At 38.3% G+C, this 22031-nt stretch overlaps 1 protein-coding gene across 2 annotated transcripts in view; it reads left to right on the plus strand.

Moving 5' to 3' along the window:
- Nucleotides 1–22031, plus strand: part of LOC309509213 (F-box/LRR-repeat protein 7) — a 48785-nt gene that overhangs the window by 20309 nt on the left and 6445 nt on the right. The window lies entirely within an intron of this gene.

Here is a 22031-nt window from a genome sequence, read left to right on the forward strand (position 1 = left end):
ATGTGTACTTTCTCCAGGAATGGACATGCCATAAACACACACACAATGCCTGGAGGACTGACTAAGGCTTGGCATCGGGAATGTCCAATTCTGTGGGAAATCATATACAGTGTGTGTATATAGTGGAGGCAGTTCACCGTATACTTTTGGGTGTGTTCATTTTAGTAAAACATACGTCTTCATTAATTGAGACAGGACTTACCCAGGACTTACCCTTATGGGTTTTACATACAAACATAATAAACATAAATCATATGATTGCATTATATTTAAACGGGATCCTGTGGTTGTACAGGCTCCAAAAATAACACTAACACACATAAAAAGGTCAATAGCGACAAAATGGGAATACAAGTAAATAAAACAGAGTATGTGGCCAGTTAGGAAAGTAGATAACGTGGAGCAACCAACCCTAGATTTTGAGGGAACATCTGCATAATGCAGAGTGTGAGTGTGTGTGTGTGTGAGAGAGAGAAAGAGTGTGTGAGTATGTGAATGAGTGTCTGTGTGAGAGAGAGTGTGTGTGTAAGAGTGTGTGTGTTTGTGAGTGAATGTGTGTTTGTGAGTGAATGTGTGTGAGAGAGTGTGTGTAAGTGTGTGAGTATGTGACTGAGTGTGTGTGTGCATGTGTGTTTGTGAGTGAATGTGTGTGTGTGTGTGTGTGTGTGTGTGTGTGTGTGTGTGTGTGTGTGTGTGTGTGTGTGTGTCTGTGTGTGTCTGTGTGTGTCTGTGTGTGTGTGTGTGTGTGAATAATTTAATTTTCAAATTTTCTTATAGAATGTTCATTTTTATCAAGCTTGTATATTTAAGTTCAGTAATTTCACTTTAATGGCAATGAAAATTACCTATTAATTGCCATTTAAGTGAAATTACTGAACTTAAATATACAAGCTTGATAAAAATGAACATTCTATAAGAAAATTTCAGACGGCACTTAGAGGCTTTTGCATCTAAACTCTTCATATATATATTTATATATACAGGTGAAACTTGAAAAATTTGAAAATCGTGCAAGTTTATTTATTTCAGTAATTCAACTTAAAAGGTGAAACTAATATATTATATAGACTCATTACATGCAAAGTGAGATATTTCAAGCCTTTATTTGTTAATAATTTTGATGATTATGGCTTACAGCTTATGAAAACCCCAAATTCAAAATTAGAATATTGTGAAAAGGTTTTCATAGCTGTAAGCCATAATCATCAAAATTATTAACAAATAAAGGCTTGAAATATCTCACTTTGCATGTAATGAGTCTAAATAATATATATACAGGTTATTCAACATAAAAGGTGAAACTAATATATTATTATGTACATACACAAAAGAAAAGAGAAGAAAAACACAGCAAAAACATTGCTATAAACTTCTAATCTTAATTCATATATCGGGTGAACTCAGGTTGATTAGGACACTTTCTGCCACTGAGAGGACTGAGATGACATAATGCAATTAAACAAAACACAATTTCATGCCGTTTTCTCCATTTAACACTGAACATTGACTGGTGTGGGAAAGTCTTGAACCAAACCATAAAATGCCCAAAGACAACAATTCAACTGCTCAAAATACCTCCTGCCAATCATCTTACCATCATTCATTTCATCTGGACTCATGATCCATCATTCTTTGAATGTAAGGACAGATGAAGTTCCTCTCTATGGTTTCGGTTGATCCAGTGTGGTGGAGGTTCGGTAGCAAACACACACTTCCCACACCTGCAGTCTTCGTCTGTTTTCCACAATCTCTGAGGCATCTGTTGTTCAGCTGGAAAAGGGAACAGTAGATAGACCACCCTCGTTCATCTAAACTTCAGGGGATATTTGAGAGTTTATTTCAAAGAACACCATGACGCTTATAAAACCTCTTTAAGGCTGTAAGATAATGCTCAATGGAACATCTCAAATATCTTCCCATTATGGAAAAAAACATCTAAAAGTGGGCAATGGAAGGAACTGCTTTGCCATCTTAAAAGGGATCTCCATGTCTCCCGTTTGCAAGACAAATACAACACAGACAGATTTCTCAGCTTATGAATAGCTAAATTTAACTCTGCTTGATTATTACAAATGGCCATACAATATGAGAGAGAATTTCAGGAGCTAAAGCAGTTCAAATGCTCACAGTCTCCGAAGTTCACTTCCCTTATTTGGGATGTGGTTCAAAATATACAGTATAAGTTCAGGCCCGGCCTAGAAATGGTGGTCCCTGGGTAGTTTTCTTTGGCTACCCGTGTGTGTGAGGTGTGGTTTCACTACAGATTCTTCAAGGACGAATAACAAATGATGAGGTTTATTAACCCTGTTTGTGGTATTACTTGCTCAGTTTTCTTCAGTGAGGAATTGAGCCGTGAATAATTCAACAGCTCTCACATATTTTTACTTCTTTCAAAGAGTTGCATTGAATTTTTACTTTTTATAAAAACAAAAAATCATTTTAAAGTGTTTAATGTGTAGTGTGCAAACATACTGTACATTTTATAATTTATAATTTACTCAATAGTCCAAAAATATTTTTTATCAGAAATTTGACCTGCACAATTTAATAATTAGGCTGTTATTATTCCCCAAAAAACACAAGAAGATTCTCTACTTCTGAACTAACAAAAGCCGCGTTTCCATTACCCTTCAAATTGCACAAATTGAAATTGCGAATTGAAAATACGGCCAATGGAAACACGTCAATTTCACAAAAACTCCCATTTATCGCAAAAAAGTTTTTACGCTCGCATGAAGGGGGTTTTTCAAGCAATTCGAAAGAGAAATATTTCACAAAACTGCAATGGAAACAGTAGGCGCGTTGCCATTACAGATTTGCGCAAAACTTTTGCGTTTTTTTTCTAAATGTCGACAAAAAATTGCGAGATGACGGCGTTTCCATTGACCGATCTTATGCGACTAAAACTTTATTTTTTCCTCTCGCGATCAGCAAAATCATTCCAAAAACCATGGCAACGGACGTTGGTAGGATTACGTACTATATCCCAGCCACTGCACTATAGCCATTATTATTAATGGAAGGAGATTTATGTGTGTTTTCCAAGCATTAATGGTAAGGAACGACCCTTATACTTGTGAGCGGCACATATGAGGTGTTTCTGGGTGTTTCTCCCTCATATCTGCTGCAAGGTCTTGATTGTGGCATTTATTTGAGGTTTAGAATCCATTATTCCTGTAATTCTTTTGTCTTATATGAATTTAATAAAGAACTCTGTCTCGTATTCTGTCCAATCACACCGCGTCATCTACGTCAGGTGACCTGGAAATGCGCAAAAACTGTTTCCATTGCAGTTTTGCGAAATATTTCTCTTTCGAATTGCCTGACAAACCTCCTCATGCGAGCGTGAAAACTTTTTTGCGATAAATGGGAGTTTTTGCGAAATTTCATTGGGCGTATTTTCAATTCGCAATTTCAATTTGCGCAATTTGATGGGTAATGGAAACGCAGCTAGTTTTTGCGCATTTACAGGTCACCTGACGTAGACGACGCGGTGTGTTTGGACAGAATACGAGACAGAGTTCTTTATTAAATTCATATAAGACAAAAGAATTACAGGAATAATGGATTCTAAACCTCAAATAAATGCCACAATCAAGACCTCGAAGCAGAAATGAGGGAGAAACACCCAGAAACTCCTCATATGTGCCGCTCACAGTATAATAAGGATCGTTCCTTACCATTAATGCTTGGATAACACACATAGGCCTACATCTCCTTCCATTAATAATAATGGCTAGTGCAGTGGCTGGGATATACGTAAACCTACCAACGTCCGTCGCCATGATTTTTGGAATGATTTTACTGATCGCGAGAGGGAAAAATGACGTTTTAGTCGCATAACATCGGTTAATGGAAACGCCGTCATTTCGCAATAGTTTTTTGTCGACATTTAGAAAAAAAACCCAAAAGGTTTTGCGCAAATCTGTAATGGAAACGCGCAGATAAAGGAACGTGTCGAAGAGTGCTTTTCGCTAGAATCTTAAAGGTACAGCAGCAAAAAAAACAAAAAAGGTTCAATTGTAAAAGTCAGAGAGAGAATATGAAATGTTCATAAAAAACTTAATTATGGTAACGAAGAAAGGAAAGAGCTCAAGGAAAAAATAAAATGGAAAAATATATTTTAAATATGTCTTCTATGTGTGTTTCCCATCAATAGAGGAAAATGTTTATTATTATTAGACACAATTCTGAAGAAACAATAGATATCATATATCTATTATATGTCATATAGATATACAGTAGTGGCCAGAAGTGATGTCCGGCTTAGGAAAATTAACATAATAGTGCTTGGAGTCGATTGTTTTATTTGTGATAACACAGTTCACCCTTCGCCGGGAGTTTGATTGGCAGGCGATCTGACCAATCATAATCTGCCATCCGGCGAATCCGCCGTTTTGTCCGACAAAGCAGTCAGGAGAGTAACTTAGTAGATTCATGTCGGTGGACTTGAAAAACGGTGTGTACTGACGTCTTTCCACGTCAACGTTCCTTCTGATGTTCATTCATGTTTATTAAACATGGCAGATTGTGAGACGTAATTTTTGGCCAGGCTGTCAAACAAAGAAATTACGAACACATGCAAAAACAAGAGAGAACCAATGACATATTAATAAACTGATTAAGTTGTAGATAATATATGTTTTGTCCTGTGAGCGTTTTGTTTTTCTATACATAGGAACATAAAACCTGTAGCTGTAGCTTTTATTTTGTAAAATAAATAGTTACTGTATATTGATTGATCTTTTATAATGTTCAAATTGCTTCCATTTACAAGGTCCTGTATAGTGATCATCTCAACTCATTCTGAAAGATTAGAGCCACTGTTACACACAGCGAGTAAAGTGTAAATCTCAAAGTTTATCTCAAATTAATGGATTTTCCTTCCTTATACAAAAGCATGGGAGAATTCCCAGCAGGAGTGATCTAGTATCCCACTGTAAACTGGTGTTTCTGTCTCACTGCCCACGCTGAGGTGAAGTTTAGCCGTATTCAAGCTCTCTCTCTCCTCATGGGCGGTCAAGCGCTCCTGTCATTAACAGTTGTTTGTAAACTTCCTGATTACTAGCATTCCCTCTTCATGTGTTCTCATCATTCAGATCTGCACGACGTGTGGGGTGTGAGTGTCCATCTAGTGCAGATAACAGAAGTATGAGTGCAGGTTTGTTATACACGGCCTCAGAGACCTGCGCTGAGGAGTAATGGGGTTTTAATAAGGCCAAGTGACAGAACTGATTACTGATGCTGAGCACTAAATAACTGCAGATTGGACAGTTCAGCCCAAGTAAAAGCTATTCATCAACTTATCCCGACCGAATGCATTGCCAAAGACGTTCAGCTTCAGTAAATAGCCTATTGCATGAAGAGAGAAGTGGGGGAGTGTACGGCTGATTTATTTAGCCATGGATTAAACTGTACAATACCAAAGTCAAATGTCATAACTTAAACCTGTGCAGTTTGATATATCCAGTTCTTTGTGTAATTTCCATGATATTTCATTGGGTGTATGATGCAAAAATGTACATAAACTACCCTCTGATGGTTTACTGCTTATCTTTCAAATACTAATGAATGATTTCAATGTCTTTAAAACAGTGAAATGGCAATTTTCTCCTCTTGATAAAACATACGCATTGTTTGGTTTGCAATGGACACAGTTAATTTCATACAGCAGATTAAAAAACAAAATATTAGCAACTTTGTCTTTATCCGCAAACGAAAATGATTCCAAACTAAGCCAAAAGCAGAACTGTTATGCATGTCCTGAATGAATATCTGAATGTTTTGTTTTTTTAAACTAATCGAGTGAGTTATTCAATGACTTGCTCACAGAGACGATCACTTATTTAATTCCTGAACGAATCAGTGGTTTTGAACCAAACGGTTGATTCAGTGATTCCATGACTCATTCATAAAGACGTCATCTACTGTACTAGAGTAATACTCTAAAATAACATGCACAGTAAAAACACCCTGCCAATATTGTCAAATGTAAAATCAGGTTTTTAAGGGAGTGCTTATCATGCAGCCTTACTAGCCTATAAATCTCATCTGTTCAGATCAATCAAACAACATTTGGCCATATATTAAATTATACCCTATATATAGGGTGGTGGTGGCGCAATGGATAAGACACATGCCTTTGGTGTGAGAGACCCGGGTTCGAATCCACTGTGAGACACCAATGTGTCCCTGAGCAAGACACTTAACCCCTAGTTGCTCCAGAGGCGTGCGACCTCTGACATATATAGCAATTGTAAGTCGCTTTGGATAAAAGCGTCAGCTAAATGTAAAATACTCTTTTTGATGTTATCTATAAATCTCTCTATATATATGTATAATTCTACTATGTTTTGTAGTATCCATTTTTTTGGGTGGAATAATTTCTGTGTGCCTCTGCGTGCATTCTTAAGATCGGCCTCTGCTGAACTGACCCTCACAAACTCAACATCATAATTCAGATTCTACAATCATCTTCACTGAAGTTGATGGAAAACAGATATTGAGGTTTCAGTCGTGTTTACGTAAGACGGTGAAAGATGTTCTGTATGTCAGATTAAATGTGTTCATGTGCATGGATGAATGAGCCATGAATGCAATGTGACTAATTACTCTGCAGGAAAATGACATCATAGCAATGCTTGACTATAGCTGACGTTACTACAAAAACAGCACAGTCGTAAACCGTTCACTAGTGACCATCCTGAGCACATGGAAGGCAGCTGATGGAAAGAAATATTCCATTTCATTCTTTTTAAAGTCCTCCAAAATCGGTTACTGGCAAAACATCTACTGAAGAAATATTAGCTCACCAAACCACAGTTAAGCACCACTTCATTTGCTTCTTATGGACTGCAGGTGTTGGCGATTCAATTACTCCACCCAGACCCGTGACCAAGGCTACGTCTACATTAATCTGGATCGATTTGAAAACTGTGTTTTCGTTTAAAAACGCTGTCTGTCCACACTAGCGTTTTCAGGTGTTTTCCAAAAGTTTCTCATCCACACTAAATTTATCTTACAGCGTATGTGTAAACCCTCATAAAAGCTCACTGAGATGATACAGACAGAACAAGACAAAGTTATCACGCAATGACATTTTATTTAGTTAAATATTTCACCATTCACATTACCCAGAGGGTAAACCTAACATAGTATTGCACAGTCGAGCATTTTTAAACACCACACAGGATGATTAGCCTGACTACGTCAGACTTCGTACTTCCGCTCAATTTCAGTTCGCTTCAGTACTCAGTCTGAGATAGCGACCTATCTCCCAGTTTTCCTCCGGCCTCAAAACAGCAATTTGAAGAAATGTCACCACAGACACGTTTTTCCAATGAACCTGGGTTGGATAAACCTCTGCTTTATTGTACCAAACAATATCCAACTTAAGGCCAGCAAAGCGTTTTTAGCCAGCTGAAAATGCTAGTCGCTCTGCTGAAAACACCTAGCTGTGGGCGCTTGACAGCGTTTTGCTTGCTATGATACGAATATCCACAGAAGTGTTACTAGTATCTCATTTCACTGATAGTTTGTGTTGTTTTTATATAAAAATGTCGATCCAATGTTAAGTATTTGCTCTGGGTCTTGTTTTATATTATTTTGTTCCGTTATTATGTTAGCTGTTGTCATCTGTTGACGTTGTACAAGCAGAATGTGACGGTTGGTCGGTGTGGTATTAGTCCCGCCCCTCCTCCACTGTGATTGGATGTCTAGGTAAAAAGTGACAGTGATGAGTGCTGCGTTTTACCCAAAGTTGAACATTCTTTAACTCTTGGCAACCTGTAAAAAATTTTACGCTCATCACTTCCATTGAAAACAATTGGAAAAATATGCCAGGCACTTGAAAAAACACTTTGGTGGACACAGGTCCTAAACGGATTCTCACCCTCATGTCATTGCAAACCTAAATGACTTTCTTCTGCAGAATACAAACGAAGATATTTTGAGAAACAGTGGGGTCCAAACAACATCTGAACCCATTGACTTCCATTATATAGACAAAAAAATATATTTTTGGGTGAACTATTCCTCTACTAGTCTCCAAACAATTTTACCGTCAGCTGTCAAATTTGACATATTTGTATTATAAATGCACTGGGCAAGGTAAAGGCTTCACTCAGTCAAAATTGTGGTTTTGGCTCTTTTGGTTCAGTCAAGAATCAGAGTTTCGCCTAGTCCTGTTGTGTTTGGGTCTTTCCTCAAAGGAGACACCCTGTTGGTATGAACCTCTCAATCATTAAAAACACAACTGTGAAAATATGCAGGTCCTTACCCTCTGACTGAACCATTACACGAGTCGGAGCTGGGTTTTGATGAAACCTCACAGCTCCCAACGTATGATCCAACACCTCTCCATAGAGGGACGCAGTTTTAACCGCGAGGTTCCTAAACAACAAACTTTTACGATGTGCTTGGGGATAATAGTTCAAGGAATGTTGGAGCATTGAATCTACGGACTGAATCTGGACAGTATAACATTACCTCATGAATGGCTCTGTTTCCAGATCGGGTTTAGTCAGTCAGCTCTCCAGATGTCCATGACCACATTACAGCAGTCACCACAATTTGCTTCTTGTCATAACTATATAGTGCAGGGGGCCTTCCCAGAACATCTCGCAAACACATTATGATTTGTGTGATCTGCGAGAGTTCGAGTGTGTCTGCTGTGCACATGTCGGGGTAGATATCATTAAGTTTCAATCTTTGATATTCCAGGCACGCTGCTCACGAGTCCAAAGGAACTTTTGATTGCCCGTATTTCAAGGTGCTAAACGATACTGCAGTGCCATGATGGAAATCGGATGGTGTTTGAGGTGTTAAGCCAATGATTAGGTGTAAAACAGAGCAGATCTGTGGGAACGGGTCTCTTGACTGGTGAAATACGGTTTGGGAGGGAAGTGAAACACAATAGTTCGCCTGTACTGTAGCTTTTGCCCTTATATCTCTGCAGCATGTTGAGATCTATGAGCTGTGGAGAGCAGAAGGGGACGGATCGGATGTCCTTGCAGCAGATTTTGTAAGCCTTGGAGGAAGTCCTTTGGGTATTTTTGTTTTTCTTGGTGAACTCTCTTGAAGGAGGACAAGCCCGGGTCGCACATGCTCAGTTAAGACCCATTTCCCCAATAGTCTTCTCCGATGAGGATGTGAAGGGAGACGTTGACTATGTTGTGCTTCAGGGTGGTGGGAAAATGCTTTTCCATGTTCTTGTCTGAACCTTCAATAGAGACAGAGCGACACGCGAACAATCCATCCGTCTTCATTGACTTTGTATGGCGTGAAGTCATTTCTGACTTATAACAAATAGAAACAGCAAAGGGGTGCAACAAACAAGCTAAAAAAAACAGAAATAAGTTTAATAAGCTGTCGACCACAAAAAACGAGCGTTCAAGGAGACAAAAGTGGATACAGGCAATAAGACGTGAAGCATCAGCTGGAACGAATGGATAAATTGTGGGGATCCTGACACTCAGTATGCACTAAAAATACACTACGTGTAGAGTAAACATTTTGTCACTGGTAAGTAAAATATCCAAATGTCAGTTTTATTTATTATATTTCTGTAAGCTAAGCAATCCCTGACGCCGGTTACGTTCCCCTCCAGTGGGCGTAAGTTAGTTATCAGAGTAATGAGACACGTTGCGCTCTGTCTCAATTGCCTGTATCCACTTTTGTGTCCTTAAACGCTCGTTTTTTGGGGTCGACAGCTTATACAAATGTATTTCTGGGTTTTATAGCTTGTTTGCTTTAGACCTTGTCACATAGCAGCTTTAAGACATTGTTTTAGTTTTTGTTATAAGTCTGAAATGACAAGGAGGCAGCTTCTTACAATACAAAGTCAATGGAGACTGTGTGGCCTAAATGTGCTCTGTCTCTATAGTCAGGGGTTTAAGCCTTCAAATGACGCAACTTGTTGATAGGGAATGTGCTATTTCTTCTCTAAGCAATCAGACTTACACATTTTGGAATGCAGGGATACCATATAATAGGCAGAAAAAACCCAAAGACTTACATTGAAGGAGGTATACACGAGCAATATAAAAAGACCAGAATATCCTAGTAACTGCATAGCAACTTAATTCACCCACAAATGAAAATGTTGTCATTACTTACTCACCCTCATGTTGGTCCAAACCAAGCGTGCCGCACAAGCCCTGAAAAGTGAAGCCAAAACGTCTCGATCGCCCCCCGGTGACTGGTCTTAGAATAGGTCATAAGCCCCGCCTCCCCGTGATATTCAACGGGTCGTGAGACCAACTAAACAATTAAATTACACTTCAAATATCTTTTTTCCAAAGGTGGTTTCTGTCATTTACTGTAGTTTTTATCACGCTGATGTAAGTTCAAGTGTATGTTTTTAAAATAAGTTTGTTTTTAGTTAGTTGCGCGATGCTATAAAAACGGTGGTGTAACGTTATGATTGACAGCTGTGATTGACAGGTTCTCTGAGTGAATTAGTCACTGAAGCACCAACTGACTTTTTTTCGGGATCTTCGGAGGACTGAGGAGATTGTATTTACTTTATTTTAACAAGCCTCTTGTCGTACTGCAATCAACAGACATACAAATTGGAGCAGAACGGAGGAACAGAGCAGACAAAAAAGTGCAGGGAGAGTGCATTCTGCGAGAGTGAGGGCGGGGCCTTGATTTCACGGCTTTACTTCCTGCTCACTACTGCGCAGGTCTGGTTCCGAGATTGCTACTGCGCAGGTCTGATCCCGAGATGTCAGCACCATATCGGGACACTTGTGGCTTCAGTTCTCACCAATGGAAGAGAGCGAAGGGGCGTCGTCCATCTTTTTTTACAGTCTATGTTCCAAACCTGTATGAGTTTCTTCTGTTGAACACAAAAGAAGATATATTGAAGAATGATCGACAGACGGTTGATGGACCCCATTGACTTCCATAGTATGAAACCAAATACAATGGAAGTCAATGGGTTACTACATCAACTGTTTGGTTCTTCATTCTTCAAAATATCTGTGTTCAGTAGAAGAAAGACATTTTTAAGTGAACTACTCCTTTATTAACTACATGTACTTACTATAGAGTTATGGTTACGGTTAGGGTTTAGGGTTAGTTACTTGTAATTATGCATAATTTACTGTTATTACTATAGTAGTGTGTAACTACGTCACCTTAAAATAAAGTGTTACCAAGACTTTCAATCATTGCTACACCAACCATTTCTATCCCGGACAGTTTACTTCCCTCGTTCTGAATAAGTGGCGTGACATTGCCAATGTCAATTGAGTAAAGAATAGTGTTTCTCACATTCTACCAACAGTGTTCATTTGGCAGAACTGCACATGTGGAAAGATGGGATGGAAAGGATCTCATCAAACGGGCACTTGATGAAGCCAAGCATTGCTGCATTAAAGCTATACTGGCAGGAATAAGACCGACTGCACTTCACACACTTGAGTCATCTTGGCCCGAAAGGTTTAACTCATCACCAGACTCCCTGAAGAACAACTTAACAGATTTTTTACTGCTGCCTGGACCTTGGGAAAATTAGTTTTGCAGTGCCAAATTTATCCTCCCCCACTCTTTCTCCTTCATCATCTGCATTTCTTAATAATTACCTCTGACTTGTTCTATTCCCTGCTCTATCATTCACTTCTGCCCTCCGTGTGTTTCCTCACAGCATGTGCAGCAAGTTTCACAGAAAGTATATTTAGTGGTGTTTGCAAAGGCAGAATCAATATTATTATTGCTCGTATTTAAGGTTAGGGGTTTGTTATAAACTCTAATCTTAGGCATTAAACCTCACCCTAACCTGCCCGCAATGTTTGAGGTACTGACATGAATGATAGGAAAAGTTTGCAATTGTTTTACTAAACAGTCAGACCAACAGTTTTTGAGATGTTCTTAAATATTTTCTTAACATCTAATTGTTTTTGCCCTTTCACAAAGTCTTGATGTTGATTTTGAGCTTAAGTAGAACAGGTTTACATGCGTGAATGTTGAATATTTTCCTCATATTCTCTACTGTTGCAGCTCCTCTCTTCCCAGTCTGTCAGTAACGCTCAGGACTGTGTTTCCCGAAAGCATCGTTAGCCAACAATGGTCTCAAGTTTTGTCGTTATCAGCATAGTTTAACTAGTCTGTGTTTTCCAAAACCCTAGTTCTATAAAACATTCGCAAACAGCATCGCAGAGTTGTGTGTTTGGAGCGACAGATCTCCTGTGGTTAGAAGCAGAGTTACTTGTTTGCATGACATGTGGACTCAATAAATCCTGATCTTGAGCCAAATAAGCAAGCTGACATTCAGCACAATCTATATCTTTTATTTCGAATACATACAAATTATATTTACGTCTTTTAGTTTGTCAAGAGATTTAAAGCGTCGTTTTTGAAGAGTGCGCATGTGTGAACGAGCTCTAGTACGCAAGAACGAGACTATGATTGAATAATACAAATAATTGACATGTCCGTAATTTATAGCAGAACATCTAGCATTAATTCAATCACAAAAAGACAGATTATTAGTGGAGTTATTACTCCACTAAGTGCGTGACATCATTAACCAACGTGGTTGAACGACCAATTTGGAAACAGTCGTGACTAGCTAGTTGATTTCTTCAATGATGAATTGTACTTTGGTAGTTAAGCAGCGAGTGACGTCTCAGTATGCGAAACACCCCTGTTTAGTTCCTGTCTCTATGAAGCCCCTCCCTCCGAAAAGCACACTGTGCTCTGATTGGTCGGCTGGATCAGTGTGTTGTGATTGGTCGAGCACTTCGAGCGTGTTTGGGAAATGTCCCGCCCCCTACCATAACCGGCAGTTTAACACACTACTAACCAGGCCCCGCCCCTTTATTCTGCTCATTAATTATTATAATGAGGAATAATGTGAGTCGTTCCCGGAAGAAACTCAAGACTACAATGGAGGCGTTTCAGGGACGATATCCCAGTCTTTATCCCATTGCTGTTCAGTGGATGTTCTATTCAAGAACACGCAATAGCACAGATGTTCATGATCTCATTTTGGTCAAAGCATTGACTAGCATCCAGTGATTAGCTAACGACTGATCATTTCTTTTGAACATTTTTGATCAGTTCTGTTTTGTCCATCACTGGGAAATATCATCTCGCTGTGGTTTCCCACTTGAAATGCACATGCTTTGCTTTCATATGCTTTGTCCAAGTCGAAGAGCAGATGGTTAACCTGTTTCTCTGATATCTCCAGCCTGTGGATTCCTCCACCATATGCAGACTTTGGCGGTTCACGTCAAGGTCAGGCAGCTGGAAGAGATACGACTCTAATTATACATTCAAAACCAGATTGGAGAAAGTGGAGAAAGTCGCCAAAAATGAAACATCACACGTGCTTCCGAAAACTCGCCTACAGATGAACACAGTTTATAGTCGGACAGCATTGTACCAACTCACTTCCCGTAATGTTTTGACTGTGCGAATCACTAGCTAAATATATGACGCTTTTCCCAAGCCTGGAATATGTTTTGGCTGTTCCTCTGTGTTTTGTCTAGCGAGTGTGTATTTGTTTTACTGTAGTTCAGCTTTGATAGCGATTTTTAAAGTGAATGTGATCTTAGTTTCTAGGCCTTGGATCAAACAGGCTAAAGAATGTAAGGGCAACCACAATTCAATTGAAATTCATTTGAGGAATGGAAGTTAATTAACTCTTGCTATATAAAGAACATTCCCTTGATCAGTGACGCATATTTTATAGCTTATTAACTGCTACTGGCAATCAACAGCAGTGGGTCTTGCATTCAGATGCTTCGTATTCATTAAGAAATGTGGGAAGCATTGCAGAACTGTTGAGCTAGTGCACTTACTTAAGCTTTACAAGTTTTAGTTCAACTAACTAAGCCATTTTTACTCTCTGTCTCTGAACAGACAGATTGATTCTAGTGAATCAGTTCTTTTAGATGATTCATGCAAGTGAACCAATACAAAAATGATTCACCTACATTTAAAGGTCCCATTTTAGGTCTTATTTATATCTTATTTTTATAGATTTTTTTTAAGTTTTGCTGTGTTTATTACTGTTTTAATCTCCGTAATCATCATTTCACTCATCTGAAGCATTCATTTGAATTATTCATTCTAGCAAATCAGTTTGCTTGGATGGTTCATTTAAATGAACCAATTAAAAAAATATTCACTGAATAAAGTTTCTGAGCTGCATTTTATTTTTTATAGCAAAATATTTAGTTAAACGCTCTGTTTATTACTGTTTTCATTTTAGATATACAGTAAATTGGGGTAATTTATAAAATAAGATAAATTAAATTGTTGTAGTTTTACTGTAAAAAGTACATGAAGTACATGAAAAGTTATGACAACATGTTTTTATATTGCTTTAACTCATTAAAATAAGTTAAGCAATTGTCACATTTTAGATGAAAAACCTTAACTTAATTTTTACAATTATTTGAACTGAAATAAAATAAGTTGAAGTAATAAAATTTGCTGAAATTAAAAATAAATGAAAGCTAATTAAAAATATTTAAGTGAAATTTAAGTGAAAACTGAAAATATAAATCTAGTTGATATAATATAAAGCTAATTTACTGATAAAGGGTTATTATAATTAACTAAAAATACATATTTGTTACTTAAACTAAACTAAGCTAAAAAAAAAAAAATTTAAACCTATTTGATTTCAACTTTGCCAATGTAACATTTCTAATTTTAATTTAGTTTAACGATGTAATAGAATAACTAAAACTGAAATAAAAAAAATTATAATGTAGACATATAAAAACGATTTAAAATGACAAAAACACACTACAAAATAATTAATTCTAAATGATTCATAACCGATTTATTAAAACTATATTCTAAGTGATACTAAAATGACACTGATTCAAAATATCATAATATCATATAAATAGTACTAAAATAACACTGGAACAGATTTTTGTATTAGTGAAGGCATTATAAGATAGAGATTTTATTGGTTACATTTTCCCCTTGAAAAATATATAAGCTTTTAATATTTAAGTCTATACGTTTTTTTTTTTTTTTTGAAAAATGTTTTCTTCATGCCTTAAAATATCTTGAATGTAACTCGACACCCTTGCCTCATTTAGTATGCACGGTTCTATGAATATGCAAATGAGCCCCGCCTCCACTCACTCACTCAGCTCAGAGATCCACTGGTTGACGATCACACGTTGATCTGATTGGTTACAAGGTAGTTTGTGACGTCAGAAACACCAGCGATTTCAAAGCGTGTGTTTGAGACTGTCTTTGGTTCACTGCAGTTTTAAGGAGGAAATACTCAGCAATGGTGTCGACTTATGAATTTACACATGGTTTGTCTTAAACCATATTAAAAACACCACATATACATATAAACTACATTAAAAGCTTGTCTTTCACCACAGGGGGACTTTAAGAAGTGTACCCTCTGAAACTAAAAGTCAATAGTCAACTTTAAAGGTCAAGTAAACACAACATTCAATCATATATAGGAGGAATCATGATGTAAAGCTCTTCCGTGACAGACGTGGGTTGAATTGCAAAAATGACCCGTGGCATGAAAGCGTTGTGTATTAAATCTTACGCTTCTTCATTCAGGATCAATGGTCACGGTCAGGCTGAATATGCTGGGGGTCGATATATTGCCTAAACAAAAGACACATCCATAAACACTGGATATTAGCCAAAGTCTGCTCCATTATTTACAGAGAGCTTGAGTAAACACAAGCGCCTCAGGGATCAATGGTCATCTTTGCACAGGAATCTCAAGTATGAAAGGCAATGTTCTGCAAATGCATCCCAGTCCCTTGAGCTTTAGTGATATTTGATGGGTAGTTTGGTAATGACCCGGGAACACAAACCTCCCGGGACTCATTCCAGCTGTGCGCACCAAATCCATAGATGCGGAGTGTATCGCACGCTACGTGTCCTCGGGGAAACACAATATGAACGGACCACCCACTATCTGAGGGTTTGTTGCGGAGGCTAGGCTAGCTTTAGCGCAGAGCAGGGGATCTAGCGAATTCCCTTGGTGCCGCTCTTGAATCCTTAATCTTTCATGGTGTTTTTCCTCTGTAAGCCTGAAGCTGATTGAATCTGTGAGCCACTGCCGCTCAGAAAGCCTGTACTGAAGGTCACAGGAGGAGTAATTCAGAAACCCCTTCTGTAAAATGTGTTTACTTGCTCTGTCAACTTGTCCTGCAGTGGATATTTAGCGCAGTTGGACAGCCAGCAATTTACAATCAAAACAGGCCATGTTTTAATATATTGATGTTATGCAAACAGTGCATTTATAGAGCAAAAGTGGGAGCCGTTCCACAAATACCACGTTTGTCACAGACTGGAATAATAATCACATCAGTATCATTGTGCCAAGTACTAAAGTCACCAGTTATTTAGACTTTCCAAAAGAAACGTTAATATGAACTAATAGATGAGACAATGATTTCCATCATAATAGTCTGCGTGTTAAAACTGGCACTAGATTAGAGATTTTCAAAAGTCCCCTTGTGGTGAAAATCCAGCTTTTAATGTTGTTTATGTGTCTATGTGGTGTTTTTAATGTGCTTTAAAGGAACACTCCACCGTTTTTTGAAATAGGGCTTATTCACCTTCTTTCCCACATTTAGATAGGTGGGCAAATGCATTTTTGTCTCAGTGCATGCATTGTTTTAGTTTGACAGGGTCGGCGTGAGCTTAGCTTAGCATAATGAATGGAATCCTTTGTTGCCAGCTAGCATGTCCTGAATAAAAGTGATATAAAAAAAAAAAAAAAACCCTACCTAATTACTTCTTGTGGCCTGCGTATTCACAACGAGTACAAATAGCGATGCAGATTAACACTAGGCGATTTCCTTGGCAGATATTGACTTATATTGACCTATATTAGGGGGAAGCACAGGCGAAGCACTGCTACTTAGGCGTGATATCTCTGCGCCCAAGTAGCAGTGCTTCGCCTGTGCTTCCCCCTAATATAGTCCCAAGTCAAAATCTGCATAGGAAATCGCCTAGTGTTAATCTGCATCGCTATTTGTGCTTGTTGTGCACTTTTACTCAGGACATGCTAGCTGGCAACAAAGGATTCCATTCATTATGCTAAGCTAAGCTAGCGCCAACCCTGTCAAACTAAAACAATGCATGCACTGAGACAAAAATGCATTTGCCCACCTTTTCCTAAATGTAGGAAAGAAGGTGAATAAGCCCTATTTCAAAAAACGGTGGAGTTCACAAACCATGTGTAAATTCATAAGTCGACAGCATTGCTGAGTATTTCCTCCTTAAAACTGCAGTGAACCAAAGACAGTCTCAAACACACGCTTTGAAATCGCTGGTGTTTCTGACGTCACAAACTACCTTGTAACCAATCAGATCAACGTGTGATCGTCAACCAGTGGATCTCTGAGCTGAGGGAGTGAGTGGAGGCGGGGCTCATTTGCATATTCATAGAACCGCGCATACTAAATGAGGCAAGGGTGTCGAGTTATATTCAAGATATTTTAAGGCATTATTTTGAATCAGTGTTATTTTAGTATCACTGAGATTTAAGTTTTAATGAATCGGTTATGAGTTTCATTCAAGCTATTTTAAGGCATGACGGGGTATTTTTCAAGGAAAAAACATTTAAATATGTCATTTTGGTGATCAAAGATGAGTTTTAAGGGATACAATTATTGACTACAGGGGGACTCCAGGGTTCAGTGTGTGCTGCAGTCTCAGTGTTGCCACAGGGGGCGCTGTAGTGAATATTACTCTCTTCTATGGTCAGTGGGAATCAATGATGTTTGATACAATTGTGTATTTCACAATGAGTTTCTTTCTAATAAAAATATCCTTAAAGTGAGGAAAAAGAAAAAAAATGCAGTAAAGCTATTAAATATAATAGAAGAACATGATTTACAAGAAAAGCCCTAGCCTTGTGTAACGAGTTAGAAATAATTGATTGTAATGTTAATTTAGCTACATCAAGTTAATCCAATTAACTGACCCACACATTCATAATTAATCATGACAAGTTATGAGTTATTATTAATATTTCCCCTTTGAGCTAACCCCGTCTTTTATGCTCCTGATACTACTGTTGTAATGCATAATGTTGTTGTTTTTACATGATGACAAATTGTTCAATTAAAAGTAATAATAATATATGACGTCCAACCGCCACCATTAGGATTTGAAAGTGAAACTTTTTGTATTTTTAATTTTTTATAAATTCTTAAATTCGTTGTTCTTCACTCCAATATTGCATGACCTGGAATATAGAAATATGGAAAATGTTGTTTTTAGTTACTTGAATTACACACTATTGACACAGACTTTTGAAATGAATTTGATCAACAAAAATACCTTTGCTGTGAGTATAGAGAAGAGGTTGTAGCAGGATTGTGTAGAGAAAACAATGGTTGCTGGCCTTCGTTACCTTGTTGGACTGGCAGAGAAGAACACATTAACCTGAGGCATAATGGATTTATTCTGTCACATAAAGCCAATTTGTTTTTATTTGTCTTGGATCATTCCCGTAACGGTGTGGAGTGTGTGTGTGTGTGTGTGTGTGTGTGTGTGTGTGTGTGTGTGTGTGTGTGTGTGTGTGTGTGTGTGTGTGTGTGTGTATGTATGTGTGTCTGTGAGCGGTCTGGATGGGGTTTCATGCTGTCTACTGTTATGCAAAGACATTTAGCTCCCTTGAGAGGCAGTGTGTGTGTGTGTGTCTGTGTATGTCATCATGACCTGACCATGAGTCAAACTGATCTCAGGTCAAGCCTGGAATACACATCTCCTTGACTTACTGAACTTGCAAATACACACACACACACACACACACACACACACACACACACACACACACACACACACACACACACACACACACGTAAAAAACAGTAACGCACAAATCTACACAGCAGAGGGCTTTTGTGTGTTGAAGAAGAACACATGAAGAAGAGTCTGTCTGTCCCATTCATGCAGTGAATGATTATGGTATGATAGACATGTGGACGGCCAATGTCTCACTGTCTGGAGCAAAAGCATATCAAGCGAATTATAGTCGTACTGTAATTGATGTGAAGACCAGCCCGTGCACTAAAATAACATTTTATTATAGCAGATGCATATGATTGGCTGAACCAAAGCCATTACTGTACATGAAATGGCCATTTTTGACATTTATTTTAAATAAGTTAATAAATCTGGACAAAATAAAATGAGCGTCATGCATTGACCCGTAATGTATTATCAACTCGTGTGTGTGTGTGTGTGTGTGTACACTCTTATGTTTTCATTTATGTAAGGGAAAAAAATGGTTATTAGGAGTTGTCCCTATTGTAATTGTTAGAATTTCCAAGGATCAGCATTCTCCCCCAAAAGTGATTAGGACCGAACCGTAAGTCGGAGAGACTTGAGACTTTGAGAGATGCTAGTACTCACACCGTCTACAACGTCACCAAGGCTCGCCCCGATCGGCCTGATGGTGGCGCTACAGCGCTCAAAAGTATGCAATGGCTCATACATTTTCAGGAATTGTGGATTTTTCAAAAAAAAAAAAAAAAACTTTTGCGAACTAGTCCTGGGTTTTTCACCCGATCAGAACCAAACCAGTGCAGAAAGATTCTCTGAAGTCTGAATGTTAATAATTATCCAAAAATGATCGAAATGTCGATTGCGGGATGCCAAAATGGCCGTGGACACTTTTACAAAAACAGCCATTCCTCTTGAATGGAATGAGATAATTTCACCAAACTTGGTATACCTGTGTATGGGCTCGGTCTGTGGTCGTGTAAAATGGACGCGGTGACTGGCCACTTGGTGGCGCTATAAAATGAAAAATAAATAAATAATTACACGCAACAGTCAGTCCGATTGACTTGAAAACTGGCATGCAGTGTCTTGGTCCAAGGTGCCATGATTTTCTACGAGGACATTCGTGTATCTAGAAAAACACGGCCGCCGTTGTCCAATGAAGTTCGAGCGGCTGTCAGACAAGGTTAACGGAGGCCGATCGGAACGAAACTCGCAGGGCCTGTTTGACTCACGGCCCTAGACGCCTGTGAGAAATGTAAAATAAATAAATAATCTGTCACAGGGGGGCGCCTTCGCGTTTTTCACGTGTGTAACGGATTGTATATCACTTGATTTTTCGCACATTGGCGAGACATTCATACCACATGGTAGAACTCCTCATTCTGAGCAACTTTGCCTTTAGGACCACCGCTGTCAATCAAACCGTTCGTTAAACACTGGAGATTATTCAAAAAACCAAATTTCACGAACTAGTCTTAGGCTTTTGGCTCAACATTGATAACTGTTAAAAATCTTTAAAACTACTATATTTTCCTTAGTAAATTGCATGTATTGGCTGTAAATCCATCTATGATCTAATTGGTTACATGTTTGCTAATTTAAACATAATACCTTTATACGAATGTGCATAAAGGCCTTAAAATGCTTGAACCCCAATAATTGCTGCTTTGAGGTATATTTGAACACTAGTTTCTTTCATCATATTTCTGTCGCTGCAATTTTGTAAAGTAAACCATTTTGCTGGTGGCTTCCTGCATTGATAGTCACTGATTTTGGTGAATGTTTGTGTAAGGAGACTGTGTGGCTCTCGGCTTGATTTGATGCACCTGTTGGTAATCGGTGTAGCTGAAATAGCCAAACCTGTAAATTAGGAGGGGTTGTCCACATACTTGTGGCCACATAGTGTATATTAAATTATTCTTGCCGCGCTTCATCTGGAATGAAAAATATACACCGAAGACTGTTAATGTAGCGTTTTTAAATGCAATCCTGCATGCAAAAAGTGTCTTGCAGAGGAAAATTTTGCCTAAGCTTATCCATCATGTCAGAGGCATCTGAGCCGCCCAAGTTCCTTACTAAAGAAAATTTCCTGTACGAAAAGCATCATTGCACATAAACCCTCACTTCCTCAGCAGGACCATTTCGAAGCTTAGCAAAGAGCTATTAATCGAGAGCTTAGGGATGGGAATCCATGACTTTGGAAATGTTTTGCTCTCGTTCCCTCATCCTTTTTGTGGAGGAGGCTTGACAAGGACATGAAATAGAGAGGAAGGGAAGACAAGAGCTTATTATAAACTGTTTTTCCCCTTAATATTTCTCCTCATTATCTTTCAGTTTATGACTGGCTTATGAACCAGTTTCCTAAACGGAAATCTAGACAGTAAAACTGTTCATCACCACACTGACCTATAGAGAAACATTGGAATTAAAGTTAGGTTTAACAACTGATGTAATATATTTTCTATTTCTATATGTATAATTGCTCTCTTCAAAACCATGTGGAATAAAACAACTTGAGAAGTCTGCGTGGGCAAATCTTTCGCCACTAACTTTAATTCTCAATCATGTGAAGCCCTATAGAAATGATTGGATTTTGTTCGTGAAAATTTGCAAAACAATGATCATTTTGATCAACTTGAAAGTAAAAGCTATCATTTTGTAAACTGAAAGTGTATGGTTTCATTTGGTCTATAACAACCTGAATTCTGGTCAATCCAAGTTAAGAAGTTGTGGTTGATATAGCTTTGGAAATGGAAGGTTGCATTGTGGGATATATTAAATCTCGCAGACTCTTTCATACAAAACAATTGCAGCACATTCACTCTATGCGTTTCTTAGGAATCAAACCTTGGTGTTGGTAAAAATTGTCAAAGTTTTGAGCTAAACATTTTAGCCAGTTACGAGCCAGCATGTGTCAAATAGAAAACAAAAATAGAGGGTTTATAGTGGCAAGCCACTGTTTTGATGAGATCTAGCAATGAAACGATCTACCGTACCACCCATACTTCTTTATCTAAATCAGTGAACCATCTGCGAAGAATGAAAGCTTCACCATTAATGGGGTCTCAACCATGGCAAGCACTTCAAGTGCATTTGAGATAAACTTGACACTTTTATCAGCGTCCAATAACAATATATCAGAAACACATCTCTGCAGCTCTGAGAACAAAGAGCCCGAGAGCGTCGGATGAGTTAACACCATTTGTGCTAAATGTGTTTCTTAAAACAACTGATGGCTTCCACATTTAAGGTCTTTTGTGCTTCTTGGTGATTAATGT

Source organism: Leuciscus leuciscus, assembly GCF_965113295.1.
Source record: "Leuciscus leuciscus genome assembly, chromosome: 11".
In the NCBI taxonomy this organism is placed as follows: domain Eukaryota; kingdom Metazoa; phylum Chordata; class Actinopteri; order Cypriniformes; family Leuciscidae; genus Leuciscus; species Leuciscus leuciscus.